At 42.2% G+C, this 27,366-nt stretch overlaps 1 protein-coding gene across 1 annotated transcript in view; it reads left to right on the top strand.

Moving 5' to 3' along the window:
• Positions 1 to 27,366, top strand: part of cnksr2a (connector enhancer of kinase suppressor of Ras 2a) — a 422,869-nt gene that overhangs the window by 298,419 nt on the left and 97,084 nt on the right. The window lies entirely within an intron of this gene.

Below are 27,366 nucleotides of genomic sequence, written 5' to 3'. Positions count from 1 at the left end.
TAAAGGATCTTCCGAGCAAGAATTATCCCAACATGATAGAATTTTGTATTTAGTTTGAAGGCGAGAAACCCGAATCTGAAACGATGTCTTAAATGTAAATAAAGGCAATTTCAAAGATATAATGACAGAATTGGCCAGTGTAAGGTTTAGGATTTTGAAGTATAAAACCCTTGCTTTCGGCAGCTACAGTGTACAGGTCAACATCAAAGTCTTTTGGCTCCTGGCCTGAGTAGAGCCTGCTGGTTTTAAACCCGCCACTGCTCCTTCCCAATTGGATGAGTGTCCATTTGCCTATTAAGAGAGCTCATATTCTCCCGGGCCCGGGGGACATCCATAGACAGTGCCCCAGGGCCATCATAATACTATCAAATCATTGCAATTGCTAATAAAGACAAGAAAGTTGATGAAAGAAATTCTTGTTCAGTCAGTATTTCAGGGATCCAAACACACTCTTTGAAGTGAAGCAGTCTATGGCTAGAATGAGTAGTTAGATGGGAACTATGGTAGAATAGAAAACCTTGAGCTTCAGTTATTAAAGCACTCTCGCCTCAGAACTTGCTTTAATTCATCTTATTTTGCTGATTGCGGCTCCAGTATAAAACCTGCCACATGATTAGCTATAACCTTAAGTATATCAGTTTATGTTCTTTTGCACCCTGGTCCCAATGCTGACAAATTTGCCTAAACTGCTGATAGTTGTACTTTTTCATTTTAAAGATAAGTAGAACACGTAAACTGCAGTCACATTATAATGAGTGGACCATTTTGTAATTCCTGCTGGCTGTTGCCTTGTTCATCTATTATTAATGCAGAAAGCCATTACTGGGCTAAGATAAGTTGTGAAATTAAGGATCTGAACACAATCATCATGTAGACAGTAGTAATATTGACTTATATTATGATTTGGTCTCTTAATCTGTTGGGGAACATCTAGTGGCTGATGTTCCTAATTTTGCAGAAAAATTTGCAACAAGGAGACTAATTTAATTGGTGTTATGGGATGTGACCATAATCCCCACAAGAAGCTACAGTTCACCATGCCACTTAATCAATTGTTACAGCAGTAGCAACAAACTCAACTGGGCTTTTCCTTTTTATCCTCGTCTGACAATCTCATTTTCTCCTTGCTTCTCTCTCGAAAAAGGAAGTAAAATCTAACAGTACCAGATCTACTCCTAACAAAATTAAAACAGCATCAAAAAATTGAAGGGCATAGTGTTAAGCAACTGATCATGAATAGGAGGATTGGCCTTTCACCTGTTTTGTCCCATGTCATGGAAATAAGGACAGAGAAGACAGAATAAATATACTATAACTCTCAATGCATTAAGATATGACTTCAAAAACCACAGAATGACCAAAATTTGTTCTAAGCCATAAGTGTCTGTGGCACAGTGGTTATGGACAGCATTGCTGGTTAGCATTGCTACCTCATAGCACCAGAGACCCAGGTTCAACTCTGGCCTCGGGTCACTGTCTGTGTGGAGTTTGCACATTCTCCCCCATGTCTGTGTGGGTTTTCTCCGGGTCCTCCGGTTTCCTCTCACAGTCCAAAGGTGTATGGGTTAGGCTGAGTCATCAGGCTAAACTGACCCTTAATGTCAGGGGGATTAGCAGCATAAATATATGAGGTTACGGGAATAGGGCCTTGATAGGATTGCGGTTAGTACAGACTCAATGAGCCGAATGGCTCCTTCTGCACTGTAGGGATTCTATGATAAACAGAAAAGAAGGGCACCTATCACAAGGTTTATTTATCCAACAAGCTAGCCAAATGTCCAAATGTATTTCTGACTTTAACGCTTGTGTTTATCAGTACACTTCTCTCCCTGAATAAATATTACAGTCAACAGGAACCAGATGTTTGTTCTTAAATACACTCTTTGAGAGGGTTGGCCATGTTGCCAGTCCAGTTCCGAATTAAGGACCCCTCATTATGACTGGAGAAGAACTTCAAGAAGGAACATTCCAAATGTGTTGTCCAAATAAGAACCAACAGTATAGGCGAACAAGACATGCAAGTTCAGCTGTGATAGCTTGAGGAGTTGTGGCCCCCACAGTGTAACCGAAGGCGACGGCCACTGTTAGGACTAAAGGTAGCCCCCAAATATGAAGTACTGGGACTGAGCGGAGGGATCATTTTAGAAAGTTCACTGGGTGAAGAGACATCTGGGCAGAGCAAACCTTCCGGAAGTCCCAATCAGGAAAGGGGCCAATGATGGAGGTGCCCCACATGAGGCCTGGCATATCGGCCGGACAGCCCCCCACCCCACACCCCCACACCGTTCCTGATCATCTTACTAGCCTCAAAAGTGTGGCTGTGTGGTAACAGCCCATAAGTGTCTAATAATTTGACATTTAAAGACCTCAAATGGGACAAGAGCACACAGGCTATCCTATGCCTCACTAGCCCTGCCCTGTAAAATTCCTTGCAAGAAGTCTCACAACACCAGGTTTAAAGTCCAACAGGTTTATTTGGTAGCAAAAGCCACTCTGTAAAATTCCTGCCAGGTCTGAGGCAGGTAGCTAGGCAGTAGACTCACCAACAGAGGCTCGTAAAATTCTGCTGCTTTTAGAACCTTATTTTTGAAACAGACTCTTTGGCTGGAATTTTACTGCCCCGTCCACCACAGGAATCAGAGTGGACAAGGGGCAGACAATGGGAAGGTCCGTTGACCTTCAGTGGAATTTTATAGTTTTGTGATGAGCTAGGTCACACAATTCTGCCCTTGTAGTGTCTACCATGGAGGAGCCTTTCTCTGAGACATTGTGTAAAATATAATTGTCAATACAATAACTGCTCAAGCATCAATGCAATGAAATTAGTATGCATTCCCATGGAACAACAGTTTATGGCTGCAAAAACAAATGAAGAAAAATGCTTTCTTGTCTTTATGTAAGTAAAATAAATGTCACCTTATTAGAATGGCCTATTTTTCCTGGAAGTGTGATTCTTAAATGATTGCTAACATGTATCCTAAGCTATTAAGAAGGCATGAAGGAAAATCCAAAATAGCATAAAATTAATTCTTCATTAACTTGAAAGCAAAGACATTAAAAATGTTTAAAAATAATAAGTCTCATTAGGCAATATAATAAAACTGACTCAAATTACATTTTAGTCCCAGGAGTAATAGTTACCATTTTTGATTTCTGAAATAACTGCTATTAATCTTTTGGGCTCAACATTATTGCTGTAACCCATTTCCTGTCAGTTATAGTCTGCTTAGAAATAATAATTGGCATTAAAAAAAATTATGAGATTGGACACTTTCATCAGTAGTGGTGATAACCTTAATCAGGTTAGATTTAAAGAAGGTAAGCGTCAAGGGGTGCTTTTAAGCCTGAGGTTTGCAAAGCCTCGCTGGATTTGCCCTGTGGTACTACAGGTGGAGGTTAAAAATCAGCATCCAACCTCACCATGTGTTTTCCTGAGGGGCCCAATGTTCCGATGATCAATCTGAGCATGTATGGCTCATGTAATTATCTGAGAAACATCAGAAGAAAGTCTCACACTGAGCTTTGCATCCTCAAATGAAGCCTTGTCCACGAAAAAAAACTCCCATAAAAACCAGATGCAAGAAAATCCCAGCATCCAGGGAAAGTGGGAGATTTATGTCCTTATGGACTTATTTCGGAGCCTTTTTGTATTTTCACTGTTGCATTTTGCTCCATGAGTTCTGAACTTTGCTGGTTTGTTCTCCATTTTCTTCAACTGATTTTTAAAATTATTCCTGGTTATTGTCAGTTTTGATATTGTATGTGATAAAGAGGTGAGGTTAAGTATTTCTTTGGATTCCAAATGTGCTGCTGTACTGATTGTGGTCTTTCTAAGACAGTGCAGCAGGAGAGGGTCACCTAGTTTGATGGACAAATGGCAACTGAGAATGAGTGATTGTCCCCCCAGAGGGTGGAGCCCTTTCTCAGGAAAAGTACATCTGGAAGACATGTAGTAAACATATAAGGACTGAAGCAACTGGGCGGACTACTCCAGGGCAGCCTAGGGCTGCAAACCCCTGCATGTAATTTCTCTTTATCAATTTTATCTACCTTTATCTAATTTATCTATTTCTTTCCACCTTTATCTTTACCTTTTGTTCCTAATTAATCCTCAAGTGTTTTGATGACGCCAGAACTATCAAGCGACATATTGAATGAGGAACAAGAGTCATTTTGAAGGCAAACAAATACAGCAGTAAAGATCCTTGAAGCATTTTGCTATACCCATGCATTGATGTCAGAGGAGATCATTCTTTGTCATGTCTGCTTCATAAGATAGGATGCCACATTTGGAACATTTTCTTTACAGTAACCACCTAAACTCTGATTCAATAATAACTTATTCATAGAAGTGAAGCTTTCGTGTGATCTATGGTTGTCAGTTCTGGTCAGATGCATTCCATGACCATCCACCTCCAACTATCCATACCCAGGCACACAGCATTGTGTCCCATCGCCAATACTTTTAGAATTAACAAATAAAAATGTTGAACAAAAAAATCACACATGTTTTTAACACCCCTATAAATGTTGCCCCAGGTTGCACACGGCAATGCCTGGGAAATTAATCTTTCATTCCTGAAAATTCCAAAGTCATCCTGGAAAATTGACCACCCTAAATGCAATCAGATTCTTGCAAGTCCATGAAACCATAAGGCATAGAAGCAGAATTAGGCCACTCGCCCCATCGAGTTCGCTCCATCATTCAATCATAGCTGATATTTTTCTCAGCCCCATTGTTCTGCCTTTCCCCCATGACCCCTGATCCCATTACTAATCAAGAACCTACCTATCTCTGACTTAAATATGCTCAATGACCTGGCCTCCACAGCCTTCTGCAGCAAAAAGTCATACCAGGAGTTCTACCAGGAGATGGCTGCAACATCTGACAGACCACAGTGCACACGTGAATCAAGCAAGTGACTGATCAGGGGAATATCATCATTCCCCCTCTGCAGAGGATCTTTCAGGTGGTCAAGTTGTCCAGTGCTCCAAGGATTGTTAGATTTTATCAAAGATGTTCCATATGTGGGTTTCAGAGCCCCTCATGCCAACCCAGTAGCCTTCATGAAAGGTTTGTATTCAGCTGAATGTTTAAAATCCTTTGGTGCTACTTCAAGAAGAGGGGAATTCTCCCCAGTGTCCTGGCCAATGTTTATCCCTCAACGAAAACTGAGTGCTCATTATCTCATTGCTGCATAGAGATTGACTGCTTCATTTTCTACATCACAAGAGTGACTACACTTCAGAAATAGCTCATTGCTTTGAAGTGCCTTGAGACAGCCTTAATTTACCCAAGTGCCACAAGTTCTGTTTTTACCCCTCAATTAGTTTTCAGATGATATCTGAACACACAAACCTGTATATCAACGGTGGTTCACCAGGAAACAGGAGTGGTGTATTCACTTTGCATCAAGTCATGTTATTTTAAGGAGAAGAAACATTAGCTGGCTGGTTGTTAGGAGAGCAAAGCTATCCTCTGTATTAATATTGGTCACGTGGTAAAATCTTTCAACCGCAGAGGACCACCTTACTTTGAGAACCATTTGCTGTTCCTGGGCCAACTCTTTCATCTTCAAAAAGCAAATTCTTCCTTTGCAGTTTGCATACAATGAGAGCTTTGTGCAAAGAGACAATGCTTCAAATGATACGTCTCAGTGGTTGCAGAGGTTCTCAATCTAATTCTATGATGCATCTTGGGATCTTTTATGATGTGGAAGGTGCTCTACAGTATAAGATGGTATTCTTGATGGGCCAAGCAACAAATGAGTCGGAAAATGAAGATCAGATTTCCTTCTGTACATTGGTACCAGGAAATTGCTTTCATGTTTGCACACAGGCACAAAGGAATTCCATGATTGCAATTAGCACCTTTGCTCTTAATCAGGAATACTTTCAGCCCCAGGGAGGATTGCACTAAGAGGAGTAAAGAGGTCCACCTGTCTGCTGCATCAATGTGAAGAACTGTTCCACTTTTCTGCCCACGATATCTCTCTCTGAGGCAAGCTGCAACTTCTGCCGTGTCCGATTTCACCCTGCCCAAACAAATGCATATTTCTTGGCATTCACCATCCAAAACTGAATGTGATAGTCTAGATAAAAAGATCTGACCAAAGCTTTCCAACTGAAGTATTATTTCCCCACTTCTGAGTTCCAATCCCCTCAAGATAAAGGACAGCATTCCATTTGCCTTTGAAATGTTTTTCTCTCCCCTACTGTGAAAGCCAATACAAAGTACTCATTTTACACATCTACTTTCTCATTAGCCATTGTGGCTTCACCTACATATGTCACAAATGGGTCCCCATTTCCTTACATCACTCTCAGCATCAATATATTGATAAAGCCATGAGCTACGACCATCCCTTGCCTGCTCCAACTCTATTTTTACACCTCTGATTGTAATCCTCTTTATTTCTTTTTATAGCTCTCCCAGTCTGCTGGATTTTCACATTTCCTTCCATTTGTGCAAGCCTTTTGAACTCGGTACCGTCTCTTATCTCACATGATACAATATGTTGATGGCAGATGGTTTCTTCCGATGCCTGGGTGGTGATTAGTTCATCTGTTCAGAGAATTGATTAAATGGTTGGAGCCTGCTGATTGTATAAAGCTAATCTTCTCTTCTGCATTGAGATTAAGCTATTGATGACAAAGCACAGAAGGTAGTATGCCTGAGATGCAACATGTGTATTTCTGTCACACAGCTACTAACCTTTGCAGATTTTTTGCAAAATATAGACACTTGAGCTCCTACTACTATAATTTAATATATTTGTAAGCATCAAGGCCCTCATCAGTAATTTCAGCCACTGCAACAACCAATTGAGAACTATTAATATTTCTATTCATATATTTTAAATGGAACAAATGTGAGATGCAAACAATGCAACTCCACAAATGCGTCAGTGTGAATGAACTGGGTGTTTTATTTGAACTGCAAAATAGATCTGAGAGTGACCTTGTAATAATATCTGCTCTACCATTAATTTATTAATCCAGGCTGAAGCATTTGTCCATTTTTTCTCAGAGTACTGGGCTAGTACAGGTGAATTTGAAAGAACTCTTACAGTTTAATGTGGGCCCACTAAACCTCAACTGCAGCCGAAGGGAGCCAGAGCACCCTTTTTACTCAAGATAATCTGCCTACCGTTCCCTTTTTCCTCCTAAGGAGGATCACTCTGTGTTACTTTCCTCTAAACCCCCATATTGTCTGTTGTTCTGTGTCCTCGTGTGCCATTCTTTTACTTCCTCCTTTTACTGAGCAGAGACTGACTTGGGGCAGGGTTTTCCAGCCGCGCTCGCCCCAGAACCGGAAAAGCCTGCCTGAGCTCAACAGACCTGTACATGGTCCATGTCCCACCCATTACGATTGCTGTGGTAGGCGAGACAGGAAAATTCCACCCATGGTGTGGTCTCTCCTTTTCCTGCTCAATGTCCCTTATTTTCACAGCCTGGACAGAATATGATGCTTTAGGTCAGGTTAAATGACCAGGAAGTTTAATTTTGTCATTGACTTGAACGCCAGCCATTCACAGATTGTTGTCTGCCTTTTCGTTTGTAAATCCAACCTGCCTCGCTGTGTGGATTAGAGCTGCAGTGACATGTGAGAGAGAAAGAGAAAGGGAGACTTTGATAGCTGTGAGAATGGTGAAAAATACAGCTTCCAAGTGCCAATGTTTGAGAGGAAAACGTTGTTGAGGCGTTTCAGCCAAATTATGATTTATAGAACCCCTACAGTGCAGAAGGAGGCCATTCGGCCCATCTTGTCCGCACCAACAACAATCCCATCCAGACCCTAACCCCATAACCCCAAATATTTACCCTGCTAGTCCCCCTGACACTAAGGGACAATTTAATATGGCCGATCAACCTGACACACACACACCCCTTTGGACTGTGGGAGGAAACCGGAGCACCCAGAGGAAACCCACGCAGACATGGGGAGAATGTGCAAACTTCACACAGGCAGACACCTGAGACAGAAATTGAACCTAGATGCTGTGAGGCAGCAGTGTTAACCACTGTGCTGCCCATTTTATCATTTTTTAAAGGATTATTCCATTTTTATTGGGTTTAGATTATAAATACAATACTGAGAGCATTTTGAGATGCACATTGGACCGTCAGGACTGACCAAGGAAATTGAAAAAAAAAGCATGTTCTTTTATTAAAATCTATTTCTTTTGGTTGTATTTTTAGTCAGAGAGACATTGGAAGGCTGCTAATGGAACTTTGAGCCATGGGCTATCGCCTTCTTTCCAGGTTTAGTGAATGCTCAATAGACACAAACCATCCAGTGATATGATTGGATAAAGCAGATTTTTAATTGCAGTAGATATGGTTCAGCGCTCCGAAACTGAGATATTAGGGCTTGTTCTGCCTTGGCATAATCATGTTAAGCAGGCAGTATCGATTCAGCCACCGTTGATACACGTCTCCCATATGCACTGTCTCTGAAATAAATTCCCACTCACCAAAAATCAAGGATTTACTTAAGACCGCTAGTGGACATTCCTTTTCATTCTTGTGTTGTTCAGAAACCTTAAAATCAAGAGTTTAGGTCAAAGAAAATATTGCTTGGTGTGTGCACATACGAGAGATGAGGAAAGACTGAATGCACTGAGAATAGCAGGATTGGATAAACCTCTTGGGAGCATTTGAAGTCCAGAATGAGTTACCATGCCTGTAATGGAGATATCATTATGTATTATAATCCTAACAGTTTTGTAAGAATTAATCTGCTCTGGGTAGCTCCAGTAATGAGAAGCATCTTGAAATAGAAATCTTTGTGATCTTCCAGTGGTGAAACAAGGATGTTTGAAACAAATTTTCAGCAGCGATAATTGCATTTTATTATGCTTAATCTGGTTAAATGTGTCTAATTATTTTCTAATAAATTAGCAATTATCCTGAAGGCCAAGTTGACGTGCTTACCTGTCAGCGTATTTCTGTAATTTCTTGTAGCCATTTAAAGAAAAAAATTGACTTTCATTCGTATTTTAGACAAATCTGATCTTTTTTTCTGAACCACATCCTTGACTAGTAACCAGAGTTCTAATCCAGAGCAATGCAATCTGAAATGAATAGAAAAGAATTTTGAGGTTTAATTATGTATTGCTAAACCTAAATCAAACTTGATTGCATCATTATGTGTGATTAAACATACCACCGATGTTTTAAAGTTTTGTCCCAAAATGTGGGCATTGCTGGTTAAAGGGCATCATTTATTGGACTCCTGAGAAAGATGCCCTTGAGAAAAGATGGCGATGAGCTGCTTTCATGAATCACAGCAGTCTGTGTGGCGCAGGTACTCTCAAAGTCTGCTCGGGAGGGTTGACTCAGCAACAGTCTAGAGCAGCAAAGATAACTCCACTGCAACTTGAAAGGAACTTGCATGTGGTGATGATCCCTTGTGTCTGCTGTCCTTGTACTTTGAGGTTGGAGATATTGTGGGCTTGGAAGGTGCTGTCAAAGAAGCCTTGGTGAGGTGTTGCAGTGATTCTTTTTCTCCTTATTAAGTCATCCCACAGAGTCAAGGATGACTCGTTTCCATACCAAAAATGCACAAGCTTCAGTCTCTGTCAAAGGTGGGACAGACAGTGGTTAGAGGAACGGGTGAATGGGATATCTGAGATGCCAGGCGTTCCTTTCGCCATCAACACTTGGCTTCAGCTTGCTCTTGACAATGGAGCTCGAGGTGTTCAGCTCCTTCCCGGACGCCGTTCCTTCACTATGGGTGTCGATGGGTAACTGTGAGTTTGCGCAGACGCAAGCATCATCTGCATAGTGTAGTTCAATGACAGAGGACAGGATGATCTTGGACCTGGCTGCAGGCGGCAGAGGTTGAAACTCCTGTTTGTTCTGTGTTCTGGCTTCAGGTAGAGGATGGTGATAAAGTTTTGGAAGCAGCCAAAATGGAGAAGGGCGCCCCATAATCCCTCACGATGAGGTCTAGGAAGGGCATGTACAAGGCTACATTTCTCTTGCAGTTACAATGCGGAATGTCCATTGTGCTCTTTAGTGGGTAGAATTGCGTCGTGGCTTTGGGAGAAGCTCTTCAGTCACAGGGAGAAAGTGACTAAGGAGGATTCTTGCTATAATTTCCACTGTGACCGACTGCAGGAAAATTCCTCTGTAGCTACTGTAGTGAGACCTGCTACCTTTTTTGAAGATGTCACGATTATGGCATCTCTGAAATCTCCTGGCATGTTCTCCACCTTCCAGATAAGGGAAATGAGATCACATATTGCACTAATAGTGCTTCACTGCATGATTCAGTGCTTCAGCAGGGATTCCACCTGCTCCTGATGCCTTTTTGTCCTTTAGCTGTCAGGTGGCATTTTCTACCTTGTTCCAGGTTAGGTTTGTGCTGAGATAGTAGTGGGTGGCATGTTGCGGATGGAGTCGAGGACACTCGTGTTGAAGTCTCTGTTAAGGAGGACTTCAAAGTCTTCCTTCCAGCGGCTGCTGGCTGCCTCTGTTTATGATGAGCACCTCTCCATCCTCATCTCTTCGAACTTGGTGGTTCCTGGTTGCGTGATCAAGTATTTCTTCACAGGAGCAAGTTATGGGGGCCCTGAGGGCCCACCAGGCACTGTGGACATCTTGCATCGCTGCATCACTGGGTGTCATCAGGTTGGCAGTGGGCGCTTGCTGAATCAGGCTCTCTTATCAGGAGCTACTCAGCATTGATTTTTCTGTAGCATTGTTTCTGTTGCTGTCGCTGCTTTGGGGCTAAGTTGATGCTGATCTTAGAGCAGATTAGTGATCCATCCAGCAGCCATTGGCTCTTGTCACAGTGCAGGTGATATGAATATCCTTGTGGTCCATCACTTGCATGATAACTTAACAGATGCCAATGCTTGAAACAAAGAACTGCCATGAGGCCTTGTATGTGTTTCTCTGATCGGACAAGGTGTTGGTTATGGCAAGGCCATGGTCTAAGCATTTAATCAGAAAAGCAGGATACTATTGGTGTTAGTTTTCTCTGCCTTCTCTCTGCAGTACATTTTGTGGTTGGTGTACATTGTGCACCAGTGGAGAAGGGAGTGAATATTTAATACGATTGATGCAGACATGAGCTGCCTCATCTGAGGAGTTGTGAGTGGAACTGAATACAATGCAATCATCAACAGACATCGCTGCTTCTAACCTTATAATGGAGGGAATGACACCAATGAAGCAACAAAGATGGATCAGGATAAGATACTACCCTGAGGAACTCGTGCAATGATGTCCTGGGACTGAGATTATTATCCTTTAACAACAACAACCCCACTAATTACTGCTAAGTTTGACCCTAGTCTGTGAAAAGTTTTCCTCCTCATTCCCATTGACTTCAATTTGCCTCTGCCAGAGACATTTGCAGGATCCCTCAGTGAGCCGTATGATGTGAGTAACTGATGGTTTCTTTTCCAGGGCAGGCCATTATGTCAACTTTTCCAGTGATGGTGCCAGTCAGAGTGGCCAGGGTTTGCAGTTTCAGCTGGCTTTCAACAGGGTGCAAGTTAATGATCGTTCATCACAAGTCAGAAGGCCACTTGCCTATCTACAACCACAAGGGGCAACACAGGAAAGAGACATAAACAGATAAGATAGGCTCTGAAATAAAACAGAACCTAAGCAATCTGACACTGTGTGACACATCCATGTTCATATCCTTGCGCAACTTTATTCTTCCCTTTCCTAGCACTTGGATGTGGTACAACCCCTGTGGCTTCAACAGAAGTGGAGGTGGGCTGTTCAGCTCCCTGCTCTAACAGCTCACATGCTGTTGGCTGATGTCTTCTCTCTTCTGGAGCGAGTGAAGACCCCCACCCCCCAAACAAAGACTGCTGCTGCTCCACCTGTATCTTTGTCAGGAGAGACCCGGCCATCAGGAAGGACACAAGGCAGCTTGTGGGGTGCTGATTGGGTGAGGGAACAGATGAAAGTGGAAGCACTTTGAGTTTAATTCTCACTGTCATGTCTCCTTTTGCCATCATAATCTTCAAACTCCAACCACTTTCACTGTTAGTATTGTTCTAAAATCTACTTTTCAGTGGGCGGAATAGTGGTTAGCACTGCTGCCTCGCAGGGAGCCGGGTTCGATTGCTGGCTTGAGTCACCGTCTGTGTGGAGTTTGCACCTTCACCCCATGTCTGCGTGGGTTTCCTCTGGGTGCTCCAGTTTCCTCCCGCAATCTGAAAGATGTGCTGGTTAGGTGCATTGACCCGAACAGGCTCTGGAGTGTGGCGACTAGGGGAATTTTACAGTCACTTCATTGCAGTGTTAATGTAAGCCTTATTTGTGACTAATAACTGAACTTTAACTTTACTTTAACATCAGTGGGCTGTTGAACAGCAAAGGCTATGTTTTGATGAATCCTATTTAAGATGATATTTGATGCGGTGCACCCTTAGCACTCGTGACTTCCTCCAAAAAATCATCTTCAACCTTTTGCAGACCCTCCTGCAAAATGCTGTAAGGCTCTGAGAGATTAAAGGCATGCACTGAGAGCGTTTTAACTAATTATTATGTGCATGATCACATTGTCACTGTGAGTATTGCATGCCATGATGCTGCCTGATACTTAACTCTGACACTCAGTAGCTGGAGCCTGCTATCTCCGCATCTCCGATGGCAAAGCGCTCTGAGATTTTGCTAATGTCCAGCGCTGCCACTTCTGCAGCTCGCAGTCGTGAGTCACCCCCTGTCTCTGCCTCTCTGTCATGTTCTGTTCTCTCTTCTCCAGCAAAGAGGGAAAGTGGAGACCTGTGAGTGAGAGTAATGATGTGTTGAATGCATGAATGGAAAGCATTTGTTGAAGGTGACTATGAACGTGAGGCATGACATTGTATAAAGATGAATGTGAAAAGTGATGGACAGGGAAGAACAGGAGCGATCTTTTCCATTCTTTAATGGATGTGGACACCACTGGGAAAGCCAGTATTTATTGTCCATCGCTTATTGCCCTTGAGGTGAACCTGCAAGCTGGAGTGGTGTGAACAAAGAACAAAGCACATAACAGGAACAGGCACTTTGGCCCGCCAGGTCTGTGCCGATACAGATGCGTCTCTAGTCTAATATTTTCTTGCCTCAACATGGTCCATTTTCCTGTATTCCCTGCCTATTCATGTATCAATCCAGATACCTCTTGATTGATCTTATAGAATCTGTTTCCACCACCTCCTCTGGCAGCGCTATCCAGGCATTCACCACCACTGGTAGAGTTCTGCAGTTACTTCTGGACTTCCTAGATATGACTGGAACCCCATTCCCCATGGGTTTGAAACTTAAAATCCAGCCCAAAGTATTTCTTCCCTGATAAACAGAAATTAAAGCTTTTCAAAGCAGACAATACAGATAAACCGATTAGATGCAAATGAAATCCAGAATAAAATGAAATATCAGTAAATCTAATTGAAGGAACCGAAGTGAAAATCCAGCATTGAGCAAGGTAGGCGAGTCAAAGTTATTGAATTTTCTGAAATACTTTTGCTTTCAATGACACTCTGGTGCTCTGTTGGAAAAAGTTCATGTATTTGCTTACAGGAGTTACTGATCTTCTTTTGCTTCTTACCCAAGTCATAAGTGGAATAGTTGGAACCATTCTCAACTTTAGCCTTGGTGTAGTGCACTTATTTACTCTGAGATTAGTGCCAATTGATGGAGTTGAATTAAATACCTGGGTAGATACGGTGAATGGCGAGAGAGGGGAAGATCACCAGTGCAGTTTTGTGAATAATTGATCAGGGGCCCATGAGCACCCTATTCATTTGTAACACAGAGGAAAGGACATTTGCTGTTAAAAAGCTTATTCATAGAGTCAAAACTGGAGAAAATATTCAAAATATTTGGACCAATGGGTTACAAAATGGCAGATAATTTTTTTTCCTAAGTAATTGAAAAGTAAGGTGTATTGAAACACAGGTGACAAATATAGACAGTGAAGGAACATCCATTAGCAATCACTGAGAAAGATTTGAGGGTGATCAGTTGTCATGAATGATTCCAGTCAACATGAAATCATCAGTAAAGTAACCAAGTATCTCTCAGAAGAATTTGACTGTTATTCTACACTGGCGAGGTCAAATTGTCAAAATTGCTTCGCCCCAAAGCATGTCTAGTCCAAGAAAATTCTGAATAAGCCACGAAAAAGGGGATTTGAAATTTCCTATGACTGTAAGTTCCAAAGGCTGCAGTTAAAATGGTTAAATCATGAAGTTCAAAATTCCAGCTGACATCCCTTACTCGTGCACAGAATATATAGGAGCTTCATTATATCTATGCAAATGGAAGTTAAATTGGCTGTAAAACAATCCCATAGTTTATGATGCGTACCCACTGTGTTGTCAGTTTGCACATTGAAACTTGATGCCAAAGGTCAGCTATATACTAATCTGGATGCAAAGATTTATGAAAGCTGCTTTATTCCAAACCATGGAATGTAATTAATAGTCAAAGTTAGACAGATTGGATTTAGCTAGCTATCCTTACTAGATTTAATGAACGTAGACTAAGAGAACCGAAGAAGGGAGTGTCAAGCACTACACCATAAATGCAACGTCCACACCATCATCTCAGAGCTTTGTCTCACCAGATCAAGGCAAAGTCAGACCTGGTATTGCCAGAGGGAAAATATCAAAAATTCATCAAGAAAACAATTATAGAACTTTGCCATTTGATGCAAACCAACCAAAACAGCAACTGTCCCCCCTCCCCAGCTTTAGTTTGTGGTTTGAGATCCCCACAGGGGGCATCTGCCTCCATAAGCTAATTTACAGGATTAATATCTCCAGGACATCATTAGTATTGTGGCCAGCTGGGCCAACTTGGTTGTTGCTCTTCTCATTGAAGAGGAATAGCAGCATGACAAGACTGCTCATTTTTATAGAACTGTGGCTTTTTTAAAGCCCCAGGAATTATTGGTGCCAATCTGGCCTAGGCAAATCACTTTTATCTACAGAACCAAAACAATGTCTCCCCCGTTGGTGTGAAACTGAGTAGGGATATGCAAAGCCAAAATCTGCAGGTCAGCATCCCGATTCCCAGGCAACAATCACGATGCTTTCATTCCACAGCAATTATATGTGTCGTGTTTATTTGAAGTGACTCGGGTAGCTCTCTGAACACTTTGGTTACCCCCTTCTGAAATGGCGAATGATCTCCATGCATCACACATTGGTATATGTTCACTGAAGGTGAAAGTAGGCCCTGGACAGAAAGATCTTAAAAACCCCTCCACGAACTGGAGAATTTTCATCGTTTGCATTCAATTAGGTAACTGCTTTGCAAGGATGATCATTGAGAAGGAGGAGGAGGGCTAACTCACAGTTGTGAAAGCAGACACAGATCCTCACCAAGTGCTATTCCTGATAGAGCCACCAGCACAACCAAAAAAGGTTACGTCACATACTCATCCGAATGACATTTAGCTAAATGCCAAAGTTGTTCCTTTAATGCTACATCACTGAATCTGACACTTCTGCGGCTTTCATGCTGCATTGATTACTCTTTTAATCTGTTCTCTGTAGCTAAATATAATGTTTCACCTTCTTCCTCTGCTCAACTTGAAGAACTTGCTGCAACTTTGTTCTTCAAAAGCAATGTTCTTCAAAAGTCCAGTCACATGCAGCTGATCTGTTCAGTATTACTTTGAGACTAGGAGCTGAGCATGGATATATAAGCTTGGGCAAAAGTTATCAGTTGAATGGAAGTCCTGCCATGTGTCATTAATAGCCCATTAAAATCCTCTCTACAATCCAGTCATGGATATATGAAGAAGCATTCTCAGTATTGGCTTCCTCAAAAGCTTTCAAGAACAATAAGTCCATGTCTCAGCTGCCTGGTCAGAGAGACTGTCTTCAGTTTGATGAAAGGTCCCAGCACAGGACAGTTTGCATTGTGCTGGTCATTTTGATATTCCAGATGTACCAGGCTTGCACATGATAGACTACTAACCACCTTACTGCTTAATCTGGGACTTTGGCAAAAAGCTGTGCCTTTTGGGAAGCTGGGATATTTGGTCACTGTAGATCCCACTGTCTGCCTTCCCTGCAGCTGCTTCACCTTCTTGCCACAAACCTATCTTGAAGTTTGGTACTGGCTTTCACATGTAGGACAGAGGAACCACTCGTGTTGCAGGCTCAGGTTTAAAGGAGACCAGTTTGGTCACAAGTTATACACCACAAGGTTAATCTGCATTGACACTTTGTTGCCAATGAAGAAAGCCACTTTTTTGCACACATAAAGAATTGACTCCAAGCTAAATTCAGTATCTAAAGGGGCCTACATTACATTGGAAAAGATGTCCCCTATCTCTGCCAATAAATACTTCTGAGACTGCATCACACCATAATGGTGCATTTGGGAATATCTATAACCATATCAACTGTTTGTGATGGTGAAATAGGGTGCACCAAGTCTCCAGTTAGGTTCCGAACAATATAGTATCTCAATCTATGAGGACAGATTCCCCATGTCCAATTGTTATAACATCATCCATATATGGTTGACAGTGGACAAACCTGACTCAATCCCCTTTCAAGGTATATTGATTTAGTATTTATTTCATCACCTTTATGTGTATTATATTTTGGAACTGGCATATAAATCCTGATAAATTGAGGCTTAGCCATGTATTCCCATAGGTTGCAGCTTCCTCAAAGTGATTGCATGAAAAGATCAAAAACCAACTAAATACAGCTCATCTGCTTAGCCTAAGCATACTGAAAATAGTTACCAAAATAAGATGATAACAGGAGAACTTTCCCCTCATCTCCCCTCCCCCACATCAATATTATTTAAAAAGATTGTCAACTGCTTACAGATCAATTGCTAGTTTATTTATTCTGACCATTGTATCAATCTCACAAGTGTTTGGAGATTTCTGCAGTTGTTGCAAGAATCTACAGGGAGTGATGTGACAGGTCCTGTAGGAACTTCTGTTGACTTCAAGGCTTCTGCACAATCAGTTGGCTCCGAGATGTTGGCATATAGCATGACTCGGAGAATCAGCACACACTCCTTCTCCATTTCTCTGTAAAGAGAAAGGGTTGTGCTGCGAATAAGTGAGGATGTTGCCTAGTCTCGAGCGTGTTGGCTATGAGGACAGGTTGATTAAACTAGGTCAGTTTTTCACTGGAAAGACAGAGGCTGATGGAGGTCTAAAAGATTATGAGAGGCATTGACAGGGTGGATAGTCAGAGGCTTTCTCCTCTGTGTCAATTACAAGGGAGTACAAGTTCAAGGTGAGGGAAGGAGAGTTTAAGGGAGATGTGTCAGGCAAGTTTTTCACACACAGAGCGAGAGTTCCTGGAACACACTGCCAAAAGAGGTGGTGGAAGCAGGCACATTTGCAACAGTTAAGAGGCATCTGGATGTGTACATGAATAGGGACGGTATAGAGCAATACAGACCAAGTAAGGTCAGAAAGTTTCTTTTTCAGTTTAGTTAGGGCATCATGATCAGCACAGGCTGGGGGACGGGGGCATGGGAGGAGAGCTGGGGGAGGTTTTGCAAAGGACCTGTTCCTGTGATATAATAAGAGACGCCTGCCTACCCTATCTGCCCCTTATAAATCTGAACAGTGTGCAGGATGGGATGTGAGAAGAGAGGTTAGATTCGGGGATATTTTCCATTTTGAGCAATGGCTCACTAATGGCAAGTGCTGTCTGTTGCTTCATCCAGGGTTTATGACATCTCCGTCCCCATTTTGTTAGCTCTTGTTTTTTGTTGGTTATGTGTCACCTTGTTCTGCAAGAGAGAGTAGAGAGTGTCAGTGAATGTTGTGCACTTTGGGTGATTTGGCTATCATAGTTGAGTCGCTGGCAGTTTGTGCAGCTGATGTGATGTGGGGGTAAGGGTTGCAGCACGCAGTGCTAAGCATGTGAGGGAGAAGTGAAGCATATGAAAACTGGATGTGATCCCTGATTGATAGATTTTGTTATTAGAAGCGTGAGTGAACTGATCAGTGTTTGTGATGCGTTTGGTAGGATATTTGAAGATGCATTCACATGTTGCTGTGAACAGGCACAGGTTGATCTGGCACCTAGGTTTTGGGACCAATGAACTTACCTATCATGTTCTCCTGGCTTTTCAAAATTGATATACAATATAACTATACACAATTTGAAATAAAAAATAAAATCACAGCTAATAATGATGTACACCAGAGTTAATTGTTACCTCTGTTTTAAATAAAGGCTTGTACATTGAAATTCTTTTCTCCTTTCCAACGTTTTCAGAATTTCCAGCCTCTGACCAATGATGACCTGCCAGTTTAGTTATAATGGGGGATTCAGCAATGATTCAATGAGCCACAGACCCAGTGTGGCAGATATATCCTATAGGGCTCAGCCAGCTTGAGCAGTAGTGGTGCTATCAGGCCACTCCTGGTGATGGACATTGAAGTACCCAACACAGAGTACATTCTGTGCTCTTGTTACCCTTAGTGCTTCCTGCGAGTGGTTGGTGTTTAACATGGAGGAGTACAGATTCATCAGTTGAGATGGGATCAGTGGCTGATAATCAGCAGGAGGTTTACTTGCTCATGTTTGACCTGATGTCATGAAACTTCATGAGGTTCCGCCTTAATATTGAGGACAGGACATCCCCAGGTTTGGTGATGCTAGTGTCTGGGATATTGGCTGTAAAGTATGATTCCGTAAGTATGACTATGTCACGTTGCTTCACTGGTCTGTAAGACACCTCTCCCGATTTTGACACAAGCCCCCAGATATTACTGATGGGGACTTTGCAGGGTTGATGAGGCCGAGTGTGCCACTGTTATTTCCAGTGCCTTAGTCAATGCCAAGTGGTCCACCGTTGATTGTTGTTTCATGTCACCATTACCAGCTTTATTTTATTAATTGGATGTAAATTTCATGTTGAGATTTTGAGCCCATGTGGTGGGCTCATTAACCTGGACCTCGGGATGAGTAGTCCATTGACATCACCGTTGTACCACCATCTTCCCATACTGAGAGCAGGGAAAGAAATCTGCTGAAACTGAATTATCAGGAACAACTGTTGGAATTTTTGAAATAATTTCTACAAGGCTAGAGATCTTACAGTTCCTTGCCCACTAACTGCACAAACACACACCTGAAAATGTTGGCTTGTTAAATGAATTCAAATGTTTTCCATACGATTTGCACTTTTTATTTTTGAAGAGAATAACTTCAATTGTAAAATGCTGAATTCGAAGTCCACTTTGAATTTTTATTTCAGACTTCGTGCATAAATAATACATATATTTTTCTAATTTGTACACCGAATAACATGAATTTTATTTTCCAGCAGTACTACTTTCTCTATTTTAATGAAACTGAAAATGAACATTGATGATGTTTCCTTGATAATTCAAAAAGGAACAGCTGGTTGACTTGGCGTCATGCTGTCAGTGAAATGTACTTTAAACTTGACTATTCCTGCAGCTCATGGAAGCTGTCTTGAGCTACAGTTACATCTGCTGCTTAGGTAACACCTCAGGATTTGCTTTTGTGCTTGTGCCCTGATGGAGAAACTAACTTCTTCTTTAAAAAAAATGAGTTTTATTCGAATGTCCATTGTGAAGTAGAGGCATGACTAATCCACAGGATTTTATGCTAACTATGTCACAGATGTTACGGCACTGCAACAAATCTGTATGCTATCATCCTGATATCCCATGACGCAGTTTGGATAAATTCTGCCCAGGAATCTCCACGCAGCAAGCTTTTACACCTACTGTGCAATGCTGTGACTTTCCAAACGCTTCAAAAGTAAATGTGCAAGTTCAGTCATTCAGTTTCATTAGTTTTCAGTTGTAAACTTTGGATGATTGTGGATGGGTGCACTGATCTGGATTGCTCCTCTTCTTAGGGGGCTCATCCATCTACAACTACAACTCCTTCCAAGTGTAATGATAAGTTAATATGTGGCTCTAACTTGAGAGTGTTGGTCTCAAATGCTATGCTATTCAAATGATGAAGAATTAGTCTTTGGACATCTTTAAGCAGTCAACATCCAACCTTGCAGTGTTGTACCCAACTGCAAAAGGGAAGTTCAATTTTAAAAAATCATCTTAAAATATTTGAAACAAAGCAGGCTGGGATATGTATGATTTAAATAAAGAACGGAAATGTTTGAGACTAAGCACAGTGGTGGGTGGCCCCATTTGGCCAGAATAAGAACTAGAAGCAGGAGTAGCCATCTGGCTCCTCGAGCCTGCTCCGCCATTCAATAAGATCATGACTGATCTTTTCGTGGACTCAGCTCCACTTACTCGCCAGCTCACCATAACCTCTAATTCCGTTACTGTTCAAAAATGTATCTATCCTTGCCTTAAAAACATTCAATGAGGTAGCCTCAACTGCTTCACTGGGCAGGAATTCCACAGATTCACAACCCTTTGTGTGAAGAAGTTCCTCCTCAATTCAGTCCTAAATCTGCCCCCCCTTATTTTGAGGCTATACCCCCTAGTTCTCGTTTCACCCACCAGTGGAAGCAACCTCCCTGCTTCTCTTATCTATTCCCTTCATAATCTTTTATGTTTCTATAAGATCTCCCCTCATTCTTCTGAATTCCAATGAGTATAACCTCAGTCTACTCAGTCTCTCCTCATAAGCCAACCCTCTCAACTCCAGAATCAACCTGGTGAATCTCCTCTGCACCCTCTCCATGGTGGAATGGTGGCATCCCACCCCAGATTCCGTACATACACACAGGTGCATTTCCCTCTCAGCCTGGTCCACCTGGTTTGAAGATTTCGGCACCATATTTAAACACCAGTGCAGAGAACTATCTCCAGGACACCTGTCTTCATCAGACCATTCAAGGTATCAGCAACCCAACAACAGAAAAGGCTAGCAGCGTCAAGAAAAAGGCAGTGCCAGTTTTCACCACCAGGGCCCTGGAGACCATGATACCAGGAATCCGGGCCCTTGCATCTGTCAGGCCTGGGAGGCCATTGTCCAAGAGGGCAATGTGGCTACCACCTGCACAGCGCCATTCGGCGCAGGAAGCGGATGAATTATTTCTTTCCCTCCACCAGGGTAAGTCCTCTCTCAGCCCCCTGCACTCTCAAACTCTCAGTGTGGCATCATGTACTCAAACAACTATTCTCTTCACAAATTTCACACATTCAGTCTTGGTGGGCACATGTCAACACTCACTTTCTCAACAAGACTTTTACATCACCATCATCCCATCTGTCTTGTTGCTCATACTCCATTCTCTATCCTTTCTGGGTAGTGTGCAACACATACAGGGGACATACGTTTCACCAAACTTCTGCTCAATTCTCTCTGGTCATCTCTTTATTCTGTCTCCTGATGGGTCAAACTTGTATACATCAAGCACGAGCAAGCCCAGGCTAGGGGAGAGATGGCATTGTCCTCACCAAGTTCAACGAGGCCTTTGCAGAGCCTGCAGGTGAGTGTGGGGATCGTTCCTGTGGCGACACAAAGCTTGGCTTCCATGACACCCTGATACAGATCTTAGCTTTGTTGCTTCATACAACCCTGCAATTCGCAGTGAGTGCAATTTGCTCTGAATTAGCTGCAGCTCATCTTCTAAAACTGTCCCTTTGTCTTGTGCAAGCACCAGCAGACCAAGGCCAGCTGGTCCCCCCGAAACATCTCTGAGAATGAGGGCACTCAGGCACTATCATCACATTGTTCACCTGCACCTTCCACCAGTGCAGAGACACACACCTCAGTGGGACATAGTTCTAGATAAGACTGGGGCTCACTATCTGGAGAGCATCTCACTGACACGTCTCCACAGCAACCGAGAGCAGGGATAGCCCAGGTCTCCAGCACTCAGAGGGCTGCTGGAGACCAACCACACACTCAGTCCTGGTCAGATAATGAGCCTCTGGATGTGGTTGCCAGCTGGTGGTGTTAGCGCATCTTCACACCCACGCTGATCTTAGTGGTTGTAAGGATTTCCGAACTGATTATTAGCCAGTTGAACCACATTGAATGCTTCTTACATGGCCAGTAAATCCTGGCAGTGAACTCAAACCTGAAGTTTCTGGTTCAGCATTAGGGGCACCAACGTTGTGTCACAGGGTTTCCCTGGCTGCCAGCTCACTGGTAGAAATGCAAAGGGAGGCAGTGGAGCATCAGACTCAACAGTAACTCGGCAGACTAGAATGCATAATGGTGGAGCCCACCCACATTCTGTCTGATATCACGGCACTGATAAATGAGTATCTTAAGGCCACTGCAGGAAGGTTAGTAACTACTATGGAAACCTTGGTCCAGCAGGTCCTGCTGGATTTATACTTGGCCCTATACTCCATGGCCACACACTCTGGTGGACAATATGGGTACCAAGCACCTTGACCTCCAGCAGTCAGGTGGGACCTTCTGGCATCCACGGGGAGGATGAGTGTCAGCTAGACACCCTGGGGCATCCACTCAGGACATTTAGTTCTCAGGGGAGCGCATCAGCTATATGACTTCCTGTGCATCTGGGTTTCCTAACTGGTAGTTTCTCAAACAAAGACGTGAACTTTAGAATGAGAGCTCTCCACTGGTCCACACCTTCTCCGCAGCAGAGTTTGCATCCTTACGTGGTTTAGGAAGCATCTAGCCTCAACTCACATCACTGTTCTCCCTTGCTGGACTTTTAAGTTGACAGAGTAATCACATTACCATAACATCGCTGACTTACAGCTAAGATCTAATCCTAGTGAGTCATGATCCCTTAAGGCCCAAGTGTGAATGTAGAACCAATCCACTGAGTGATAGTTTGTCTATTCCCTTAGATGTCACAAAACGTTTTGAAGGGGTAAAGAGGATGTTTCCTGATGATCGAGCTTTTCTCCAACATCAATCTCCTACTACTCCTTTAGTTCTTCCCTCTCACTAAACCCTGTATTCCCCAATATTTCTGGTATTTCATTTGTGTCCCCCTTTGTGAAGACACAATCAAAGTACATATTTAGTTGGTCAGCCATTTCTTTGTTCCTCATGATAAATTCTCCTGTTTCTGACAGTAGGGGACCTAAATTTGTCTTCAGCAATTTTTTTTCACATACCTATAGGAACTTTTACAGTCAGCTTTGATGTTGCCAGCAAGCTTAGTTGTATTCTATTTTCCCCATCTTAATCAATTCCTTTGTCCTCCCTTGATGAATTCTAAACTGCTGCCAGTCCTCAGGTCTGTTTTTTTTTATGGCCAATTTGTATGCCTTTTCCTTAGATCTAATACCATCTCTAATTTCCGTTGTGCCCCCTTTCCCATTCTACTTTTGCACCAGACAGGAATAAGCAATTATCGCAGTTCAGACATAAGCTCTTTGAATATTTACCATTGCCTATCTACCATTAGTAACATTTCCCAGTCCCTCATTGTCAATTCGTTCCTCATATCATCATAGTTTCCTTTATTAAAATTCAGGACCTGAGTCTCAGAATCAACTACCTCAATCTCCAACTTGATGAAGAATTCTATCATATTATGGTCAGTCATTCCCAAGGAGCCTCACACAATTAGATTGCCAATTATTTATTTCTTATTGCACAATACCCAGTCTAGGATAGCCTGTTCTCACCCGCTGAATGCAGCCATGGGGCGGGAGGGAGGTGTGTAGTGGCGTGGTTTCTTTATGTGGAGGTTAATAGAGAGCAAATTACTGCAGATGCTGAAATCTGAAAGGCAAACAGAAAATGATGGACAATCTCAGCAGTTCTGACAGCATTGTGGACAAAAAATGGAACCAACATTTCAAGTCTGGATGACTCTTTGTCGGAGCTAAAGACAGAAAATAGGACAAGTTTTATACTGTAAGGGCGAGGGGCAGCGGTGTTGTGTAATTGACCAAGATTTCATCGACAAAAGGATAAAGGAGATGTAAATGGTGGTTATAAAGGCTGAGAATTATGCTGATAGTGTTGTTTAGGAGATAGGAATTCTGTTAGATTCTCCACCCACACCCTTCCCCTCACCCCCCACCAGAAACAGGAATTGAAAACCCCCTTGATATTTTTCAATACACGAGCTAAAAGCCTATGATGTCCTTCGAGGAGACTGGAGCTTTCTTCATCTGCCTGCAGTTTAAATGTTCAAGATTTGTTTCTCCTCAGGCATTTTCTCCTTTTCTCTTCTGAAGATGTTTACTTCTTTGAAATATGAAGGTGAATTTTATCATCTCGCCTGCCACGGGAATCAGAATGGGCAACAAGGCGGAACATGGAAAGCCCCATTGCCCTTAGGCAGGATTTTCTGGTTTCGAGACGAGCAAGGCCAGAAAATCCCATCCTTAGTTCTACACATGCTGAAAACTTTTCGATTTCTTGCCCAAGAAGTCATTATTCAAATAGGCTGTGTGTGAATAAGATTTCATGGTTGATTCAGATGACGATCAGGCAGAATGATCTCCCCTGTTTAAAAGACCAGCTCTTCCCAGTATTGCTGTACAGTACAATGAACGAGAGAGTCAGGCTTTCCATTTAACATCTCATCTGAAGAACAGCTTTCTTAGTACTGTACTTGATCGTGCGCTGAATTCCTGGTCTGAAGTTCAATCCCTCAACCTTCTGACTCAGAAGTAGAAGTGCTGCCAGCTGAGCTAGATTCTTGTGTGTGAGCTTGACCCTGACGATGTGCCATCCATACATGCACACATCCAGCTGAGGCCAATGGATAATTAGGAGTGGGAGCATGGCCAGTTTTCATCTCCCTGATGAAAAATTACTGAATACCTCTCCTGCAGTCTTGGCTGAAATCAACTAAGTCAATTACAATTGAAACGCTAATCAGGCCAATTTAATTTGCCCTAAAAAAGAGCCTTATTAAATGTCTCATCACCTTGCACCACCATCTCCCAGTGAGAACAAGGTGCCAAGCTGCTACATGCAAAAGATGCAATAGGACAAAATGCTGACAGTTTAAGCCAGCTGAGTATTGCAGGAAATCTTCCATTCATTTTGCATTTGAGTTGAATTTTCTTTTAGATCTGGTTTTTGACACTGTTGTCTTGGAGCTTAGTGATAATCCGGTAATATAAAACTGCAGGCGACTCATGAACCTTGTAACCCATTACAAGGGAGCAGAGACAACAAGCTCATGAAGAATCACTGGTGGCTGCAGAGGCACATCAGCCACCCTTTTCACTCTTGCTATCCATTGACCTTCATCCCAAAGCCAGATTGAAGTGCCAGTTCATATTAAAATCACTGAAGACACAGCTGCTTACACATGACAACCTAATAACCCTTGACAGTGTAGCAGCAAAATGACACATTTCAACACTTATATCTTCATAATATGTTAGTGTTATCGTGAATTTCTTTCCTCATCAAAGAAAGGATAGGATGGGGTGGTTGGGACAAAAGTGTACAAATTTCATCTTAGCTGTTCAGCTCCTTTGAAATATTGAAGGTTCATTTTTCAGCCTTTGCACTAAAGCAGAAGAAACAGGATATAACAGTCTCAATTCTGCAACTTGCTCCATGCTGACTGAAAGAACCTATGGAATGGGCATACACTGTCATTACCAGATCGGCACGCTGGGTTAGTCCGTATGTTTGGTCACTTAATAGGTTTGGACAATCCAGCTCTGGTGCCTGCTAATCTTCCCAGCATACTTTCATCTTCCACAACTGCAGTCAAGATTCTATTTGTAGTATATCCAAATTGACCCAAATCATTAATTTGAACTTGATTTATTGACCATGACAGGGCATTTAGCTCGAATGTCTCGCTCTCCCTTTAACACTTGTATTGTAAGCACTTCTTTCTCATACCCCATTTTTTCAATTGTTTGCGTTCTGCTAGCATCTCATAAATACTTGGCCCTTTGCTGAATCAGCAACCAGTATTTGCATAACTTGTACATAAATATTTTGGATTAGAAAAATTCTTCAAAAACTCATAGAAATTTACAAAAATTACAAACAAAATTAATTGCCTATAAAACAACATTTTTTTAAAAAAATACTGATAAGTCCTGGACTCTTTAAGAATTCCCCTGTTAATGGAAATTTTCATACACTCACTTCTGATGGCCGAAAAAATTGATCTGCAAAATTCCAGCCTAGCAGCTAGAAAAGTTGTTTAGCTTCATTTAACAACTTTATTTATATAGTATCTTTGAGGTGATAGAACATCTCAAGATGCTTTCGAGCATAATTATAAAACAGAATTTGACACTGGGTCATATAAGGGGATATTAGGACAAACACTCAAACGTTTAGTCAGAGATCAAGGTATTAAAGAGTGTTTAAAAGCAGGAGAGAGAAGTAAAGAGACGGAGAGGTTTGAGGATTGAAATCCAGAGTTTAAGATTTTGGCAGTAGAAGACATGGGCACCAAGGGATGCTCAAGAAGCCAGAATTGGAGGAGCACATATATCACAGAGGGTTGTAGAGCTAGAGGAGGTTCCAGAGAAAGGTATGCTTTGAAAATAGGGGTGAAAATATTAAAAATGGGCTGTTGCATAAGCAGGACCCAATGAATGTTTGCGAGCATGGGGATATGGATGAATATGAATTTATTGAGAGAAAAGACAGGGCATTAGAGTTTTGGATAATCTTGACTTTATAGAGCTAAAATATAGGAGGGAAACCAGGAAAGCATTGGGATAGTCCATTCAAGAGGTCACAAAGGAGTGAATGAGGACTTCATCAGCAAATGAGCTGGGGTCAGGGTTCAGTCAGGTGATAGTACAGAAGCAGAGAGCAATGGTTTAGGCGATGAATTTCTGGTTGGAAGCACATCCTGAGGTCAAATATGACACCGTTGTTGTGTACAGTCTGGTTCAGTCTCAGACAGTTGCCAAGGAGAGGGATGATTTTGATGAAAGTTTAAATGAAGTTGTTCCTTTTCAGTGAGATCAGTAATCTGAAATGCTGATACTTGAGTCTGATTTGTGAAGTTCATGGATGAACACCAGATGTTCTTGTGGAGAGGCAGCAGCACAGCGATATTGTCACTGGGCTGATTATGCAGAGATCCAGGTTAATGATCTGGTGACCCAGGTTCAAATCCTACCATGACACATGGTGAAATTTGAATCTGGAAGAAACCTGGAATTAAAAGTCAGACAATAACTGTTGCTGTAAATAATCATCTGGTTCACTAACGTTCTTTAAGGAAGGAAATCTGCCACCCTTACACAGTCTGGCCTACATGTGACTCCCGATTCTCAGGAATGTAGTTGACTCTTAAAATGCCCTCTGTTCAAGGGCAATAAATGCTTACCCAACCAGCAATGCTTAGATCTCATGAACGAATGAAAAAAAACAATTTTCCACAGACATGGGCTGGACTAAAATAATTTTCAGAGGATCTAATATGACTGTATATTCTGCACAATTAAATTCAGGAAAACAGCTTATTTTTGGGAAGGAAAAATCATTTGCCTTTAGATCTAGATGCTGGCAGTGA

This window comes from Carcharhinus amblyrhynchos, chromosome 15 (genome assembly GCF_965287045.1).
Source record: "Carcharhinus amblyrhynchos chromosome 15, sCarAmb.v2.hapA, whole genome shotgun sequence".
Lineage (NCBI taxonomy): Eukaryota > Metazoa > Chordata > Chondrichthyes > Carcharhiniformes > Carcharhinidae > Carcharhinus > Carcharhinus amblyrhynchos.
This window is presented reverse-complemented; position numbering and strand designations above follow the sequence as displayed.